General features: G+C 30.3%; 1 protein-coding gene across 1 annotated transcript in view; it reads right to left on the minus strand.

Annotated features, from left to right (window-relative positions):
* Positions 1–20,130, minus strand: part of csul (protein arginine N-methyltransferase 5) — a 324,839-nt gene that overhangs the window by 228,706 nt on the left and 76,003 nt on the right. The gene's annotated exons all lie outside the window — the stretch shown is intronic.

Raw genomic sequence — 20,130 nt, forward strand, 5'->3', positions numbered from 1 at the left:
GCCCAATATTATTTCGCCTTACGGAAAGATTCATCGGTCGCCGTCGGGGTTGCGAGTTTCGCGTATTAATGCAACGTCAAACTAAATATAGTTAATATTAAAAATACCGAAAAACCTTATCTCTACATATAGAAACTTATATATGTAAAACTACTTAAATAAGTTCTCAGTGATTTGGCACGAGTGTACAATTATTATTATTTTTTTCTTTTAAATCAAATTCAACATATAGGTTTATAAATGTGAAGCTTAATTATTCGAATATTCGACTTGAAACAGAAGAATACATTTCTATTTACACTAAAACAAAATCCAAAATTTTTTTACTACTGTATTCAATAGCCCCGTCCCTCGCCACCCGAAAAACTCCTGGAAATCTTTCGACGCGTCCGGACTAGATACCGGGTTCCGCACAGCGTAGACTGCCACCTCGACCGCTCGGTCATCCGACCGTCGAACTGTTCGGCATTTGTCCGTGAGACAAATGTCCGCATCAACCGTTCCGTGGGACCTGGTTTGGATTAGAGTACCAAGATATGAGAGTAGCGACATACCAGTCATCGTCGCCATGTTCTGTCGACTGTCATCACGTGGTCTATGGGTTTACGTCGAAAAATGGCGATTGTTTTAGTTTAATAAAACATTTTATTCGTCAAAATACAAATATTTGATTTATATTTATTTTAATTCTGTTCAAATCACGCGGATAATACGAGACTTTGCTTAAAGTTATATTTAATGCGCAGCCATAAGATACAAGTTACAAATTAAAATGAAATTTGTCTTATTTAATATACAAATATAATACATACGTATGTGTATATAATAATTTATTTAAATATGAATAGTTAAATTAATAACGTTAGTGCGCATTTCTTCGTTTATTTAGATTAACGTATACAAAAGTCTGGTCAAGTTGCCAGTACACCAGACATCACTTTAAAAATCGTATTAAAAAACTATTTTGTGGTGCATCTTCGACATCAGACAGTTAAAACATCGACAGTTAAAATATCTTGCTGGAGAAATTCTTACAAGCTAGAAATATTCCTCAACGCCAAAGTGATACTGAAGGTTGATAATTTAACCGCAAAGATGTTATTAAGTTGCAATCTCTGTTTAACTTTCAATTATTTGCTGACATTTTTAAATTTATGATTCGTGGTTTTCTTGGCTTCTGATTAGTAGAGAAAAATTCCTCATTATAAAGAAAGTGTGCTTTACATTCACAGAGACGACGGTCGTGTCTGTGATACTGTAGATTGTGATCAAACTAGATTTATAAAATATTTCTACCAGGGCCGGATTTACCAATCTAGGGGCCCTGGGCACAAATTGGGTGGGGAACCCCCTTTAAGAGTAGGCAAATTTAATGATTTAGAAAATTTCCACAAAATACTGTACTTTCAATTAGATTTGAACTAGAAAGTTGTAAATTTCATTTTAAAATAAGGTTATTGTAAACATACATATATTTTATTGTGTAGAACTAATTATTTTAATTTAACTGAAAAATACATGTGTGAAATTTTTTCCCGAAATTTTCCGATGTTTCATAGACTTTTTCTCGGGTTTGGTTTTCTCTGCCTGTTGCCCTCATGATTTTGCCACACTAGGCTGTCGCGGTAATAGAAAAAAAAATTATGTTTAAACATAATTTTTTTTAGTTTTGTGGGGGCCCCTATTCTGTGGGGGCCCTGGACACAGGCCCCAATTGCCCTTATGTAAATCCGGCCCTGGTGTCTACTGTCGCAAGTGCTTGTGTATGCACCAGTTAGGGATTGGAAGCCATTATTATTTCTGCATCGCCTCCCCTTTCCTGATTAAAGAATATCAATATTAATGAAATCAAAAATAATTACTATTGAGAACCTACTAGATGCTACTATCCTGATTGAATTAATAAATAAAATAAGCTCACCGCATGAAATTAATAATTACTATTGAGAACCTACTAGATGCTACTATCCTGATTGAATTAATAAATAAAATAAGCTCACCGCATGAAATTATTTCCCAAGTTTTATTAAAATATTAATACAACTGTTTATAAGTTTCATTAAAATATTGATGTGTTTCTAAGGGTGTTGATACACAGTAGCCCCTTTTTATATCGCGCTATCTTTTTGTTTCTTAATTTTAAAATATCAATTGCCATTGAATTTCTTCTTGCAACGAAATACGGTATTTTATTCCTATCACTGTCCTTGAAATTACAACTGAAGATGAAACAATAAATTCAAGATCTAAATAAGCAAACAGGTGGACGGATCAATTATCAAATATGTTTCCTTTTGATATTAAAAGTTGTTTATTGGTTTTAAATACTGTCTCCTAATTTAAGTTTGTGAATTCGAAATTTCGCACCTTTAGGAGAATGACGCAATATTGTCAATTTACATAATGGTGTGAAATTTAGAATTCACGGGGTAATGTGTAAGAAAAAGATTTCTTTATTTTTTACACTAATTTTAGAAGTTTTGATACGAATAAAATTCAGTATTGCAAAAATAAGCTTAATTATATTAGAAACACTTGCTGATAAAATAATAGAGGATAGAAATTTCATAGCATATATAATTTGGTTAGTATAAGCCCAGAATTTTTAGTACTCGGTTATATCACGCTTTTTCTTTGTCTCCCTACAAGCGCGATATAACGAGACTACTGTATTAATCATTTTTAATATAATGTAACTAATGTGAAAACTATTCGTTAGGCTGTACTTAAAACTTTAATCACGGTTAATATTAAAGTACTCTCTCTAAATAACAATTGTATCGGTATTAATGAGTGATACAATATCATGGCGTGAATAACAAACACGCCATAGACCTTTCGCTGCACCTCTTCTCAAGTAGATCAGAACCCGCGTGACCGAGCTACTGTATCACTCGTCTGCCACTAGTAGTAGTAGTACCACATTCAATTAGTCATAATTCGCTCATTATGGTCCGTAAAATGAAATGGTTTGGATTACGGTGTCATATCAAACACTGCCTTAGTGCCAAAATTCATCAAAATCGGAGGACATGGGTAAAGTACTCCTTGTTAGTTGGTTTATTTGTTTACGGCAACGCGACACATGGGCGATATACCATCCGGGGAGACTTTTACAAGAAACTTGACCTATTTAGGTGTTATAAACGTGAGAAACGTGGAAATATCTATGTAGCCTGCCCATTGACAAGGCACTCCCCACCAAGTGAAATGTGTTCATGGTTTTATCCACTTGGACACTGGTGAGATATCTATGACTTAGTCTTCCATTCTTGGAAGTGATCCATTATCTGTATCTCTCTCTCCACATAAGAATTCCATAAATTTCAATAATTTTCATTGTCAAATAGATCATCAAAAGTATGGAAAATTGATAAAATGCGTTTCGCAAGAATTCGTCTAGAAAATGTTGGAATAGTTTGATAACAACGCGAAGAAGGAATTCTGCAAAGAGGAGTTCGAATATTCCCATCCCATTCGATTTCATCAATTTGAGAAGATTAATCGATCGCCATTTACGAGATCAGAATTCGGGGTATCATCAAGAGATACAAAAGGAGTCGATCAGAAAAAGTTGTTCAATCTGGAAGTGACAAAAGACGATTTGTTTAGGAAGAAACTGAGAGGAATGGAATTGTCCTATAGCTTTACAATGGAAATGGTAAATTTCCTAAACGAAATGGAAGATTTAGAGATTTCTACGGGAAAGGAAAGATCGGATGTCACTTCAGTAGTAGTGGTTTGACACATATTAATCACAAAATTAATTTTTAAAATAAGAGTAAATAAAATTAAGATTACACTTTTAAAAATAAAAGTTCTGATCACAAATAATAAAAATTTGTCAATAAAAAGTTTTATTATAAATATTTGAATTAATTTTCTCAAAGTGAGTGGTAATTTGAAATAATACAACACAAATTATTTTGAAAAGGTTTTTATTTAAGTGATTCCACTTTTTCCTTCAGTTTATCTAAAGAAAGACATATTTCTGCAAGTGCAGGAATAAATTTTCACGATTGCAGACGATATATTTTCGATCTAACTTCTGATATTTTAATATTCTCAGTGAAATTTTTATGTATCAACCAAATTTCAATTTATTTATATGTTAGCTCACAAAAGTTCTTTTCTCAGCTACTTCAAATCTGATAAAATATTTAACTTGAATTAAATTAATTACACTCACCAAATGAATTATCAATACCACCTTCTGCTACTGAGAAAGTTTCTTTTTAAACTCTTTCCGCCCTGTAGGCACTAAGAGGGCCTCTTTTAGCAAGCCCATTATGGATTCATTCAGGATCACAATGGGACGGCCGGGTAGTCAAGGACGGACCATCCCCCTGTTAGACTTGGCGCTTATCGGAAAGATTGGTAAAAAGGCAGTTAAAATAGCGTAACCGGTTATGTAACAAAAGAACAAAGAGTGCACAAAGATTACACACAGTCTTGACTCACAGAAGGTCAGCGCTGGAAAGGGGAGAGTGAAATGAGGTCACCTTCCCCGAGGGGTCAACAACGCCACCAACCTTTTATTACGTCAGAAGAACATCTACAAAACATCGCGATCGTTGATTCCAACACCCCCCGCCGAAAAATTCCTGGGGATTTATTGACCTGTCCGGATTCGACCCCGAATACGGTATAGAGCAGTACGCTGCCGCCTTGACCACTTGGCCATCCGGCTGTCAGTGACTCTTCTCTAACATGGTATTTATACAACGCAATTCCGATATAAGAGTTTATATGAAATCATTTATCTTATCGCTATCACTTTTAGAAAGTTTTTATGATACAGATGAAAATGATATTCATGAATTAATTAATGAGGTGGTATATTTGAATATGGAAGAATTAGTACAATTAATAGATGAAGTTGATCCAATATACAGTACATAGAGTATATCGATCAAAAAATAGTTCATCCGAAGATTGTGGGATCTACCACAATCTTCGGATTAAGGAATTCATTTTTTTAAAAAATTTAATGATTGGACTTTGGGAATTTTTTTTTTTTTTTTTTTTTTTTTTTTTTTTTGCAAATAATGATCCTCCATCGAGCGCTCCAGCAAATTTCAAAGACAATTTGAAATTTGTTTAGAACCATATAACGAACGTCAAGAACTGCTGCAACATAACCGACTTCCTGAAAACTAAAACAAAAGAATCTGAAGTTGAAAGTTATAGCAATATCCAAAAGGTTTCGATAAAGAAATCCGGCGATTGGCAAATAAATATCGCCGAAATGTTTTGAATATAGTAGTAAGACGACCAAAATGTACTTTTTGTGTGCAATGAAGGATTGTTATACTCAATTATTTATTTTACGAATTTTAATAAGTGTGTTTTTGTTTTGTAATTCATGTTTTGTTAAATGAAATTTTCTAAATTAAATAAAACTGTTTTTTCTTACAATCAGACAAAATTTATATTTAAAAAAATTCGATTTGGAAACGTAAACCCATTTTTTTATACGTAACGTGAATCTCACTCAACGTGGTTTTTATAACGCGACATTTTTGTGGAACCGAACTACTGCGTTATACAAGGGCACGTGTTTAGAAGGTATGTATACAGGTACATACTATATAAAAAATATAATACAATATAATGTTATATATATAATTTATAATTTGAATTAAAAATTTTTTTAAAATAAATAATCCCGTTTTGTACTTTAATCACAGCAGGTGGCGACTAAGTTTAGTTTAGTTTTGTTCCTCGAGAGGTTTGAGGTCTGTGTAGGAATGTATACGAAGTAAAATGAAAGAATTATTTCTTACTATCCTTTCTATATTAAGTTCTCTTTTCCTCGTTTTTTTATTAGTGTGTATTGGTAAGATTTTGTTTTTATTAGCAACTTATAGCTATTATATTATGATTATATTGTGTATTACTTTATATAATAGACTTCGTTTTAAAGTGATTTATAAAATCAATCAAAATTATTGGTGTGTGCGTGTACGGCTTATAAACAATTACTAATAATGTAAAACTGGAGTAGAGTGAAGTGTAAAAAAAATACAATACCCTAACTTGGTATATGAATTAAAGCATACCAAAAAGTTTTATGCAAATATATATCCTTAGATATAATTATAGAATCTATGTTTCGGTTATAAAAATCACTTTGTATTATATACAGTATATGGGAAAATGAAAAACAAAAAATGTTAGCAATATATTATTAAAATAATAAAATAATACTTATTTATTTTTGTTTCAATAATATGAGGCAGAAGTCAGTATGTATGGGCAAAATCAAAAATAAATAAATTATAAAGTAACACATTAAACATCTGTTAAGCAAATATAAAAACAAACACTAATAACAGCATTAAAGAGAGTGGGAGGCACTGAGATGGAGTTATGATATTTGTAAAATAAGTAACCAAAATAATGAACATACCTGAAAAAATTGGAGAAAGGGGAGAAAAAAATTGTTGCCAAAGACTCATTGCAAGCCACTTTAAGTTCAGACAAAACTTAATAATGTAATACAGGAAATCTTTGCTTGATACAGATTTATGCAATATGATTTTAATTATATATGATTCAATTATTTGTAATAAAACTTTTTCCTATTGCTTAAATTTTTAAGATAGAAATGTAAGTTAATAACTCACTTCTTTAGTATGTGAATCAAGTAAATGTTCTTCCTTAATATATTCACTCACCATACCGGTTTGTTTAAAAACAGTACTCGCATCCAAAACCAATAACTGGTGCGAAAACTTCCAAAAAGCAAATGTTTTCGATTCCCTTTCTGGGATCTTCATCAGGCTTATTTACAAACAATAGTATACTCATAAATAAGAGATATTTTATTATGATGTGCACTCAACGCGACCCCATTGGCCGAATATATTTTTTCAAAGCGGCTCGTGAATTACTTCCTTTTTAAAAATTATTTGAAAGCAAAGCACGTTATATGTTTTTAAAAAACCTTTGAATCCAGTTTCAACGGAAAGAAATAAATAAGCCTGACGAAGATCCCAGAAGGAGAATCGAAAACGTTTGCTTTTTGGAAGTTTTTGCACTGGTTACTGGTTTTGGATGTGAATACATTTCTTCCTTATCTTAGATTTTATAAAATCCATAGTACTGTTACCAACAGACAATGCTCTGTAAAATTCTTACTATTTTTTACAGTAATAATTTCTTATTTTCATTTCTTATGCTTTCAGTTCTAATTCAAGGAAAAGTGATGACGAAAGAAAATGCAATGACTTTAGTAATATTGATTAAAATCAACATTACACTTACTCCTTTTGATTCATTTTTAAACATTTCACTTGGGCTTTGATTTATTTTTGATACATTGAATTTGTAATGGTTTAAACCATAAATGAAGAACAGAAGATATTTATAAATCAAATCAATACAGAAAATGTTTATACAAACAGATCTTCAGATTTGCTTAATTGCTTAATGTTAAAGTGTAAATATTAAGAAAGAACCACTATTTAACAATGTATTTAAAATATCTTTCATGAAGATTCTCACTTTTCATAATTATGGCTTAACTTTTTTGTTTCTTGAGCATTATAAAGCACAATATAAATTATGTAAATTTCATTATCACTTTGGGAATGTTACCATTTTTTTAGAATGTAAAGACTCAAGCATGAAAGTGGCCATTGAGGCAGTGAAAAAAGGGGAAGCTTCTGGAGTTGTATCTTCAGGCAACACCAAAGCATTGATGGCAATTTCCAGATTTATTTTAGGAATACTGCCAAGCATCTATTGCCCTGTTATCTTATTCTTTATTGTTACATAAATTCTTCATAAAAAGTAATTAGAAATAATAGTTTATATATTTAATCTGCAAAACTAAATACTAAAAAGTGTTTTTTTTTATTCATTTAACTTGTCCAACATTTCTGGGTAAGGAATATAATCTTCCTTTTTGTATTCTTAAAGCAAAAGTTTTTTTTAAGTACAAACAATTCTTGAGTTCTCTTTCAGAACCTTCATCATAAATGGAGTATAAAAAATAACCATAATAAAGGAATATAGTTTCAAGGTCAGTTTAATCAGCATATATATCACTTACATATTGCATCAAAATGGTTACAATCAATGGTTATCAAAATAACCATTGATTACAATAATTGAAAAAAAAAAGATAGAAAATGAAACAACATATTCTGTATGGTATCGTACATACATATCATCATTATTCATAATCCAAAAAGGATAAGTCAGCAGGCAAAAGGAGACTATAATCCTACTATACAGTTTCAAGTGGTAAAAAATTCATTTATTTTTTATTATCTACAGTCTTTACATAATAATCAACAAAGTGTTTGAATGAATATTACATCATAAAATAATTTGGTTGACATTGTACTCTCATAAGAGCTCAGTGTGTGTTATATTTCAATGGTTGTTGGAGAGAATTATGTCAACCTCATCACTTTCTCCAGCTGTGTAAGTATTGTGTTATAACCTATAACCACTTCTTCCATTACAGCAGAAAAGATCTCTTCTTTAGTGAATTCTTCAGTGCCTTTGTTAGTTTTCATTCACACATTGAAATTGGACACTGACATATCATCAGGACCTAAATCATCATTACTTTCTTGCACTTCCTCCTCAGCTGTATCTTTGTTGGCAGCTTTAGTAAATCCCCATGCTCAAAACAGTTGACAATTGAAGTTGATGTAAATTCATTTCAGCTTTGTTTAAGAAGATAAAGAGCATCTAGAAGACTGATCTTTTTTTGTATAGTTCTCATGCATTCATTTTTATGATTTCAATGCCTTGCAAAAGTCAACTCTGCACTTTGCAACTATAAATTGGTGGCAAATAAGTGACTTTATATGAATTAAAAGTGCTTGTCAACTTGATGTGCTGCACAATTGTTGTCCCAACAAAAGGATCTTATGCCTAAGTTTCTGGTCCCACTCCAGCAATCAGTCATTAAAAAATTGCTGCTGTCATCCAGACATTACTATTAGACTGATAAGAAACTCGTAGTACTCTCACTCCCTTAAAACCTGTTTGCTTTTTACTATTACCATGATGTCCTCTTCCTCTAAGTAAAGGCCAGTTTCATCAGCATTAAAAACATTGCAAGAAATCTGCATCTTTTTTCTTCTCCATGCCTCCATTTGTAAGCAATGATTTTGTTTTTTCCAGCAAGAAAGCCATCTATCAGTTGTAAAATGTTATTTGCCCATTTTTTTTTAGCAAAGGTTTTGGCTTTCTGATGAATAAGTGGACCATTAATTGGCGCATCTATATATCATTCTTTTTAAACCATAACTTTAAAGCTGTTTCTATCTTCTGCTTTTTTTTTCTGAAATGATGTCTTTTAGTTTCATTGGGCTGCAATTTTAAAAAATTGTAGACCTATAAATTACCACTGTCATCTGTTCATCTGTCTGTCTTGCCTTAATCTCAAGAACAGAGTTAGATAGATGAAAGACGAGATCTGTTATGGAAATCTTAGGGGCAGGAGACCTCGATTAACTATATATGAACTTCCAATACAAATTGGAAGTCACGTTATTTTAATTAAAAAATTTTCCCCTAAAAGGTGTTAGATGACCAGCACAATTCTATTGCTAACAGAAAAGTATGATGTACAGGGGCAAGCCACTACTAATATTGAGGTGGAGAGCATATATTTTAAATTAGATCATGCCACTTTTTCAAAATTGTTTTTTCTTCAGAAGTGTGCACAATTCAGGCTTTCTTTGGCTCATTTTTGGGAGATTATTTTAACACTGAAATCTTCAATTTATCCTTCAAAGATAAATCATTATCTTCTGTTTTGTACTTTATCCACAATACTGAACAATAAAGAATGAAGTGAATACAGTATAGTATATAAACCATAAGAGTTTTCAAAAATATGTCTTGTCCATTTGTATAAACTGCTCTTTCAGTAGAGAGGAAGAGCTCAAGCAACTAATCTGACATGTACAGGACTGTCCACAGATGTATGAAATATCTTATGCTGGTATTTCCAATACATAGTTTGTTGTAAACTGATCACATTAAAAGAATTTTTCAGAGAAAATGCATGAATGTTTTGGGTCTTTAAAAAGTGATCATAATAACAATAATATGATTTTAATAAGCAGCATCGACTATATTTTTATTTTTGTGGTGATCAAGAAATATATATTATGTATTCTTATCATTTTCTCACTTGTAATATCCAGATGTAATATCTTTAACATATGAGTATAAACTGCAAATTGTATTTGAAACAAAACAGATCCATTTAAATCTTTTTATAGTTATATCTTACAAGCCGATCTGATAGAATGTTGAGTATTTTGTTAATTTGAATTTTATTTTAGACATAACTATTTTTAAATATTTATTTTTAATTACTAAGTATTTAAAACTAATATTTACTAGCGAGTAAATTTAGCAATGAATGTTTATTTGGTTTAATTTGTTGCTTGATAAAATTATAGTTATTGTTACATAATTTTTTTTTTTTTTTAGGATGGTATATCGTCTGGAAACTGTTCTTATCTCGATTTAAATTTGTTAGAGAATTATTAATGGCTAGCAATGGAACAAGTGAGGAAGAACAAAGACTGCACAGATCTCATGGAAGAAGAGCAAGAGTTGATTAAGTGCCATGTTGAATTGACTATTGAGAACATAATGAAAATTTTAAGCTGGAATTCCTGTTGCACAGAGGATAAATTTTACTTTATTGTGCCTCTATGTTGGACAAATAAACAATGGTTGCCATTTACAATCAACATTTATATGATAAACTTTTATACTGTTATAAAGGAATTTAATGTATGATTGTGAATCTTATATAAAGTTTAAATTGTTAAGTAATTGAAAAATATTTATTAGATTTTTTAAAAAATAAATTAAAATCAAATTTAAGAATTTAAAAAATATATGAAATCTCATATGTACTCTATGTAAGCATCAAATCTAATTATAATTAACTTATATATGCAATAATCTAAAGTTAAAATATCTGAGTCCTTTTTTTTAGTTCACTGTTTCAAATCATTTCTATTGTTATCTCAGTCTTTAAGTTTTGTTCTATAGATCTTAGAGAGAGAAAAAAATTTGAAATGTAGCAACATTTCAAATTTTTTTACTCTCTAAGATCTTTTAACTTCCATCCCTTTTCATTGATACCAAACCATAATAATTTAATCTACATTTCTAAGTGTCTACATGGCTTGAAAGATAAGGCATCTAACTTTGAATTAAAAGATTGCAGATTTGAATTCTGTCATGGATGTCTATTAACTTTTGATAGCCAAGGTAGTTAATCCAAAGGGAATCCAAGTTTGAGTCACCATCTAGCCACTCCCATTGTAGGCCTGTCTAAGCCCTTGAACCTGGAATAAATGCCCTTTTGGTGCCCACAAGATAGAATTTAAAATTTTTTTTGTTTTTGAATGCTGCCTGATGCATTCATTTCAAATCTTCTCAAACTAACATCATCTTCAACATAAACATCTACTTCTTTATTCCAACATTCTCACCAGTCACCATTGATCTGTCTTTTCTGAGTAATTAAAAATTAAATTTGAATGTTGATCCTCTCTGTGATTAATGCAATAATTAATCTTTAATCTGAAGTAATTATTGTACTGTACAGGACCATTTGAATTAGTGGATATAAATTCGAATAAACCTTTTGAACAAGCTTTTTTATATATATATATATATAACAGGTAAAAAGTGCTAGCAGCAATAAAACGTTATTTTAAACATATTTCACACCTTTGTGTGAAAGTTTCTTTTTATTTTAGTAAAAAGATAGCCATGACATCCAACCTTTAAGTTTGAATTAGTGGAACTGTACATGAAGAAAAGCAAGTTAAAAAGGAATACAGACAAATTCAATCTGGGATTTTGTTTTTGGCTGGAACATTTTGGTATAAAATGTATGAAATTAGTTTGAATTAGAGTGCATTGTAATTTCATTTTGTATTAGAAAGATAACCAATGCTGATCCTTCTTATATAATTTCAGATTCTTTGGGATTTCTCACTCTTACCTTTCATTTTTTTTTCTCTTTTCCCAGAGAGTAAAGGAACAAATTTTTTTTATCAAGTGAGTTTGATTTCTAGGTACCAGCAGTTGATGTATTCTGGAAGTTTATCATTTCATATAGATAGCATAAAGCTGTTACATGTAACCAGCATTTTTCCTCTACTTAGTTTATTATTAAATAGTATAATCAGTTATCTTATTCCAATCTACACTTTTGCAGTTATATTATTTTAAGGCAGTAATTCCCAACTTTATTAAGTTGGCAAATTCTATTTGAAATTAAAAAATTGATAGATTTCCTATATTAGGCTTGCTATTGAGAATATATGATGCACTACATTCTCAACAGTGAGCTTTAAAAATTGGAATTTCTGCATATTCTATACTCTCCAGCTATACTTATATACACTAGTAAACACATAGCTACTATATTTTTAGTAAACTTTGTTTTATTATGAATAGGGAAAGGTTTTGTGAAAAAATAAACAAATATATCAACAAACTGACACTTTATTTCATAATAGGATTTAATATATACAATGTATAATTATATATCTACTTCAATTAACATTAATGTTAATTTTGAGTTTTCCTGATAAACTGCTTCTATTTTAGTGTATTTATAATATGTTAACAATAAGGTGGTTGACAAACGCAATGTTTTATATTCAATGTTATCAGCTTAACAGAACATACTCTTATGCAAACTTGCTAATATTCATCTCAAAAAGTTACAGAAAGTTCATAAAAAGACGAGTTAAACTAATATATACTAAGTTATCACAATTATTGCAACTAACTAATAAAATCAATAATTCAGAAAGTTGTAATAATAATTAACATCGTTATCATTTTTATACTTATTATAAAGCATAATATTATGTTTAAATGTTGACATTGTATTATGCCAAAGACTAAATTAAACTAAACCAACCAATAATAATGCTATTTTAAAATAAGCTAGTTAAACATGAAAACTGGCTGCACCATCTATTGTTAGAGAATTAAAAACAGTATAAGAATTATTCCAAGAGGGAGTTACTAAGACTTTTATTTTTATACTAGATTTTGATACATTAGTTAGCTGGTGAATGATTACAGTTGAAAATAAGCAGATCAGATCTGTACAGTATTTTAGAACAAACTTTTAAGGGAAGGTTTGTTTATAATTAATGGTACCACAAACATTACAAACTTATTATATACTCTTCACAGACTGCGTAGATTTGCACTATAGACTCTAGTATACCTTTTAAACACAGCCGTTTATTGCTAATATTCGAACGTTTTCGGTTATTTTTAATAACCTTTCTCAAGAACAGTTACATTCGAATGCGGTCGTAAAAATTTGAACACGTCGCCAATCGTAAACGAGCTTTTGAAATGGTTCTCTGGAAATGGAAACAGGAAACGAGCTTTTGAAATGGAACAGTTACATTCACATTCGAATGTAACTGTTCTTGAGAAAGGTTATTAAAAATAACTGAAAACGTTCGAATATTAGCAATAAACGGCTGTGTTTAAAAGGTATACTAGAGTCTATATTACAAACTTATTTTTAATTATTTTTACATTTCGTTTAAACTATAGGTTATATTTTAATTGTAGATCGTAATTACTGGAATTTTGTATATAGTTAAAAAATATATACAGGCATCCTTCGTATAACACTGTAGTTACATTCTGAAAAAGTGCTGCATTATGTGAATCTCTGCTATAAGAAATGCAAAATAGGGTTACGTTCCAGAAGTTAGCAAAAGTATACTATTCTTTTTTGTTACTAAGAGAAATATGTTTATTAAAGCAATCAATAATTTATTTCCAATCACAATTAGAAGTGTACTGTATTATGCATTAATATTAATTTCAGTTAAACGAGGGCATTTTCTTTTTACAAAGTATCGTCATCTCAGCTTTTTTCTTGATCTTGATCAGAAGCATCAGCAACATTTTCATGTTTTTTATTTTTATCATAGAAAATTTTTATGGATGACGAAATAAAAATATGTTATTAATTGAAAATTTGTTCTATTGGGTCGCATTTGTTAAGTCGAGTATTGAGCGACTTTTTTCTAGAATTTGTGTAAGAGTACAAAGATACTGCCATATTTTTTCATCATTTTACAAATGATTGCTTACCTACAGTTAAAAAAAGGTTTAATAGCACTTATCTAAAAATGTTTGAATAAACTTTACTAAATACAGTAAGACCCTGCTTAATGTGGGGAATGCGTTCCTAGACAACAAAACACTAAGTGAAACAGCATTAAAAGAGGTCATTTTAACATAGAGTAAATAGGGATAGGGGAACATGCAACCAAAAATAAACAAATTTTACTTTAATTTTAAGTTATTTTTATATTAATTTGCATAATAATATATGTTAAATAACACACAAACATATGCACACAAATGTAAAGTTTATTTTTTGTGATGAAGGTCCTGACTTTTCTGAAATTCTTGTTCTTTTGGAATAAAGTTGTGAAGTTTCATTTGTCGCTTTTTTCTTTCCTTAAGCAAATGTCAGTAGCAGAAGGTTGCATCCAAAACACTTCGTCTTGCTTTTGCACTCCTTTCAAAACCTGGATCATTCGCTACAATTTGATCAACGATTTCAGTTATCGTTACCAAACTTTTACTAAGGAAATCTGTAGAGAAATTTTTTGGGTTCTTCGTTTTCAGAATCTCTATTTTCCAGTTCCACATGAATTCCATGTTCTGCCAGTTCTTGAAAGTCATCATTGTTGGTAAGGCTCTCACCAGAAATGCAACTCCTCGATATCCTGCTCGTCTATATCTCCTAGTCCTGCTATATCGATTAGGTTGAGTTTGGTCAACCTAACGATACAGCAATAGGCTATTCTTGTTAGGAATTCTTGGATACCTTCAGCCATAACTTCTTCCACACTTCGTTCGTGCATTTATCAGTTAATTCTTGCCATGTGTAGCCGATATTTTCTATGGCATCCATGATGTTATATTTTTTTCCAAAATTGCAGCAAACAAACATAGATTTAAAGAAAGTACATCTTTTTGCCACCTTTTTATGATTGGTTTGTGTTCGCAAATAATCATATTATATACGAATCAATGAAATGCCGCGATAATTTGAATCAGCATAAATTTTGAGCTTTTTTAGGTTTCGAGCAGACCACGTTATATTGAATCACTATTAAGCGAAGCAGCGTTAAGTGGGGTCTTACTGTACAAAGATCAATCGTTAAAAACAAAACATAGTGCGTATTAAAGGCTAAAATCTGAAAGCAATGATGACACCAGGTTGATAAAACAAGGAGAAGGAAGAAAAAAATTTTATCATCAGTTTTCATTAAAGTAAACCTGACAAAAGGCACAAAACAAATTGAAAATTTCAATATTCTAAAATCCATGGGTATATACTTACTTGAATAAAAAAATATCAAATAATGGAGTTTACATTTAAAAACTGTAAAATTTTGTATGGAGGTTTTCCAAAACCATGTTAGAGTGAAACTGGAAGTTGTGTTGTATGGGGGATATCTCCAATTTTCAAACTGTGTTGTACGAGGGATAACTATTTGTTTCTATAATTCATTTCACCTAAGAACATACTACAGTAAGATGTCTGAATGTTGACCACCCAATGGACTGAAGGAAACTGGTCAATGTATAGAACAACTGTACTGATATGTGTATGTGCTTTGTTTTATTGTACAGCTTTTATTAGAGAATGTCATACAAAATCAATGCATTTACATATGTATTGTTTTTTCATGGTTTGTTCATTCTTTCTGAAAAATGAGTCAATTTTAGTCTGTTTCTTATTCTTTATATGAAGATAAGCAGAGAAAGCACTCTCAATACCGGCTATACCATTCATAATACCTGGGCATTTTTCCACAGCAAATGACTTTAACTGAATTCTCAAATGTCTGACATCCTCCTCTTTCAGAATATCTGCAATTTTTGTATCATCTTCACTTAATTCTTCTGCTTCATCAGTTCTTCCAGTACTTTTTGCTGAGTTGTATTTTAGTCAATATTGATTGGAAAATTGCCTCTGGGTCAGGTTCATTGCAAACTGCCATGTTGTCATCCATTGCAACAAAATCTTCAAAATCTACTCTCTCAAATTCTTCCACAGGAGGTGGGCTGTCTGCAACATCTTGCTTTTGGGTTGTAACAAATCCATCTTTCTTGAATCACTTCTGAATTGTTTCCTTTTCACCATCGTGACTCAATTAACAGAAAAATTTTCCAGTCAACTTGCACAGAGAAAAGACAAAAGAGTAAAGCCTGGTTCTTTCTCATACAACTGCTTGGCACCTTGTTTTGATTGTTGTGTCAAGGTGAATAAAATGGCTTGGTTTTTTCTTCTTCTTCTTTAGGTGTCTTCTCCTGTTAGGAGGTTGACGACCATTTCACGCCACCATGATCTATCTTGAACTTCTCTTGAGCACTCTGTACGTTAAGTATGTCCAATTCCTGATGATGTTTCTAATTGCAGAAAACACTTCTGTCCACCTCAGCTTTCAAAAATTACTTTCACACTTGGAGATCCATCAAATGACAAAGTTGTTTTTTATTTGACTTGGATGAATGTTCTCTTTACGATAGAACAGTTAGTTTTGTGCTATCTGATAGATTAAGTTTTATTTTTATGTTTTTATGTGACATATTCATGAATTAGGCTTAAATGACCACCTAAAGATGCAACAATTGTCCATGGCAAGGTCACAGCTAAGTCTAATAGATATTCTCTACCAGATTAAGAAATTAATCCATAATTATTATTATTAAATTGTCAAATTAAAGTCAAAACTATCATATTCTTGATATTCCTTCTTGAAGAAATTTGTTGCTGCCAATTCTACATTTCATTTTTCTTGGTGCAGACTGGATTCAACTGGTCAAGTTATGGAGAGTAAATTAATAGTGTGTTACAGTTCAGGTAGTCAAGATGTAACTTACATAGATGGTCAATATAGAGAGGTTAGCTTCCTATTGTGTACATATGGTGTACACACTATTAGTCATCCTACAGTGTTGTAAAAATCTCTTTTTTGAAATAATAAAAATTAGCTATATTTATAATTAAAAATTAAATAAAATATGAACACTTACCAAAACAAATTGGTGAATACAAAATAGTTTTTGCAGACTTTAAGATAATGATTCCAACCTGTGGTCCACAGTGACTTTTAATGTCCAATTGTCATCATCTCTGATGTAGAAATCTAATTCAAATCAATATTTGGTCCAGCCCTGCTCACTAGTTTACTATGTTCTTTACTTAAATGTTTAAAAATATTGATTTTAATAACCTCCATCTAAGTTTATATCTTTTTATTTTTATTTTTTATTCATTTTATATGGTCTATTTTCAAGTTTCTATCTTCCTACCTGGTTAATTTATAAATTTTCTTTTAGGTTAAATATCTTATGCAGTTTATCAAAAATTTTTCACTAATTTCTAAGCTTTTTAAAATTTTTTGTATTTTTGTAAATTGCCCTTGTTTTTGCTCTCTACCATTTTTAAAATCTGTTAATTAATTGCTCTACTCACAGTAATTCTTCAGACTGAAGTGTATGTTATGTATACAGTAGTAAAAAACACCTTGCAGAATCAAAAAAAAAAAAAAAAACTCCAGTAAATAATCACAGAAAGAAGGACTAATGTTTTCAACCTTTTCCACAGATCTTCAGGTCAAAGGTTTTGAATCAGAATGCTATTTGAATATTGTGAATGGTGAAGTTCAAATATTGTTCTGGTTCAGCCACAAAGGTGGTGAAAAATAAAATTTAAAAATTTTATTTTCCAATTAAACCAGAGTAATGTTTCATTATGTCAATAGTTTTAAATATTTTATTAAAAATTTTAAGAAAAATTAACAATGATAGAATCCATTTATTGTAATTACAGAGCATATTTTGGGACAAACTAATTCTCATAATATTAGAGAACCAATAAGTAAGTTAAAATACATTTATACAACCTTTCTTGTTGTAACCAGAGTTTGTTATGATATTATCTTCAGGCAAATAGACAATTTTAAACTGGCTTTTTGCACTAGCCTCAACATTTAGCTGATGATATGCAGTCATCATCTGTTTTAATTGTTATTTGCCCACAGTACAGTATTATATAAGTCAACTTCAAGATTTCCAGATCAAAATCCTGGCTTAGATCTATTTCTGTCATACACATAGATTTTCAAACATACTAGTAGTAGCTTTGCAAGTTCCAAAGTGATAAGAAAAAAGCTGGTTCTACTATGTATTAAATAAATATAACAAAACATTCAAATTTTATTGGCAAAATGTAGCTAGTTTAGTTTTATTTTATTTATTTAAGCATAATGGATACACTTCATGTTGTGGGGAGAGAAAAACAAGCTCTCATAAATACAAATTTTTGGTATTAACTACATTTACACAGAATTTTACAAAACTAGAACAAAATAAAATAATATTAAATTAAATTAGGGAGCATCTGCCAATATAAATAAAAACAATAATAATAATGTTTCTTATCTATATGGCAAAATACTAGAAACAAAACCACAAATTGACAGATGCTTCCAAACTTCATCAGCAATTGAACCAAATTTAAAACAGAGTAATCATACCTCCTGAGACAGAAGATTAATAGACTTTTAAAAACAAAATACCTTAAATTTGAAACATGAGATCAGAAAGAACTTTAAGAAAAGAAAATACCTGGAGAGAACAGAATAACCAAACATTTTTTTTTTCTCATAGCAATTTAAAACATCCACAGTTAGCTAAAATATGCCAAGCATCAAAAACTACACAGTTCTCTGGAGTAATTCTGTAGGAAATAATGAATTACACTTTGCTTATAAGAGATAAAATGTTAGTAACAAAGCCACAAACTGACAGATGCTTCCTTAGCTAGTTTATAATTTTGTTACTAAATATTATTAGATGATATATTTCTATGTGAAATATATGAAAACAATCAATTTTTCTACCTTTCCTACCAGCTTTCTTGACATACATCCTTTCTAGGACTTTATTAGGACCAGAATCATTTGTCTGTCTGCCAATAATTTTTAAAGAGATACATTGCAGGGTTTCTTAATCTGTGTTAAAATAATTTTGAAATGAATGATTTAAAAATAAAAATGTCAGATATTTAGTCAAAAACTGAATTTAAGCATTTCGAAACTGAATTTTTGAGCAATTTTAAAAATTACTATTTGATTGAATGTTCTATTGTAAAAGGATTAAGTTGTAAGGATGATTCAAATGAAAAATGTTCAGAAAATTCTAGAACAAATAGGATTATTTTAACTCTCACTATTTTAAGTATCAAAACAATTATCCTACTGACAATTGCCAATAGATTCAGTGTTAAAGTTATTTGAATGAAGCTGAAAATTTATAACAACACTATATCCTTAAGATGAAATTTGATTGAATACATATTTTTATATCTATCTATATAAAAAATTCATACACTTTATTTGTTGATTTTATGCAGTTCTTTAGCCAGGAATAAATCACTGGGGCAAGGGAGGCAAGCAAAAAAATTGACTGGTATTTTTCTTTTCCAACCAGTATTAGGCTTATTGGCTATTGTCCAAGTGTAAAAAAAAAAGTAGCCTAAGTTTGTGATGAAAGCAAAAATTATATTAATATATACTGCGTGTGGACACTACTAAGCTAAGGGGTCTTCGACATCTTGTAGCCCCCATAACTATGATTTTGAGTCTATTATGCTAAGCATTCAGCAGAAACCAGATTATAAAATCTAACCATTTCAATCAGATTATGAAATGAAATTTGGAATTACAGTAGAGACTCATTAATCGGAACCCCAGTAATCGGAATCGCCGGTAATCGGAACGATTTTCAGTCGGACTGTGTCGTGCTGAATCGAACGTTTTTGATACTAAATTTACTTCTAAAGTATAATTTTCATGTTTTTATATTCTTCAATATATTTATTTTGTTTGTACAAAATGCAAAAATAATTTTTAACGATACGATAGCCTCGATTATTATTATAAAAATTTTCGTTAGGCTTAAAATTGACGAAAATTCAACACGAAGCGACACGCAACGGAGAAAAATTTGAACATCGGACAGGTTAATATATTTATTCGTACATAATCGGTAATC

The sequence above is a fragment of the Centruroides vittatus genome, unplaced genomic scaffold (assembly GCF_030686945.1).
Source record: "Centruroides vittatus isolate TY-2023 unplaced genomic scaffold, ASM3068694v2 scaffold_899, whole genome shotgun sequence".
Classification (NCBI taxonomy): Eukaryota; Metazoa; Arthropoda; class Arachnida; order Scorpiones; family Buthidae; genus Centruroides; species Centruroides vittatus.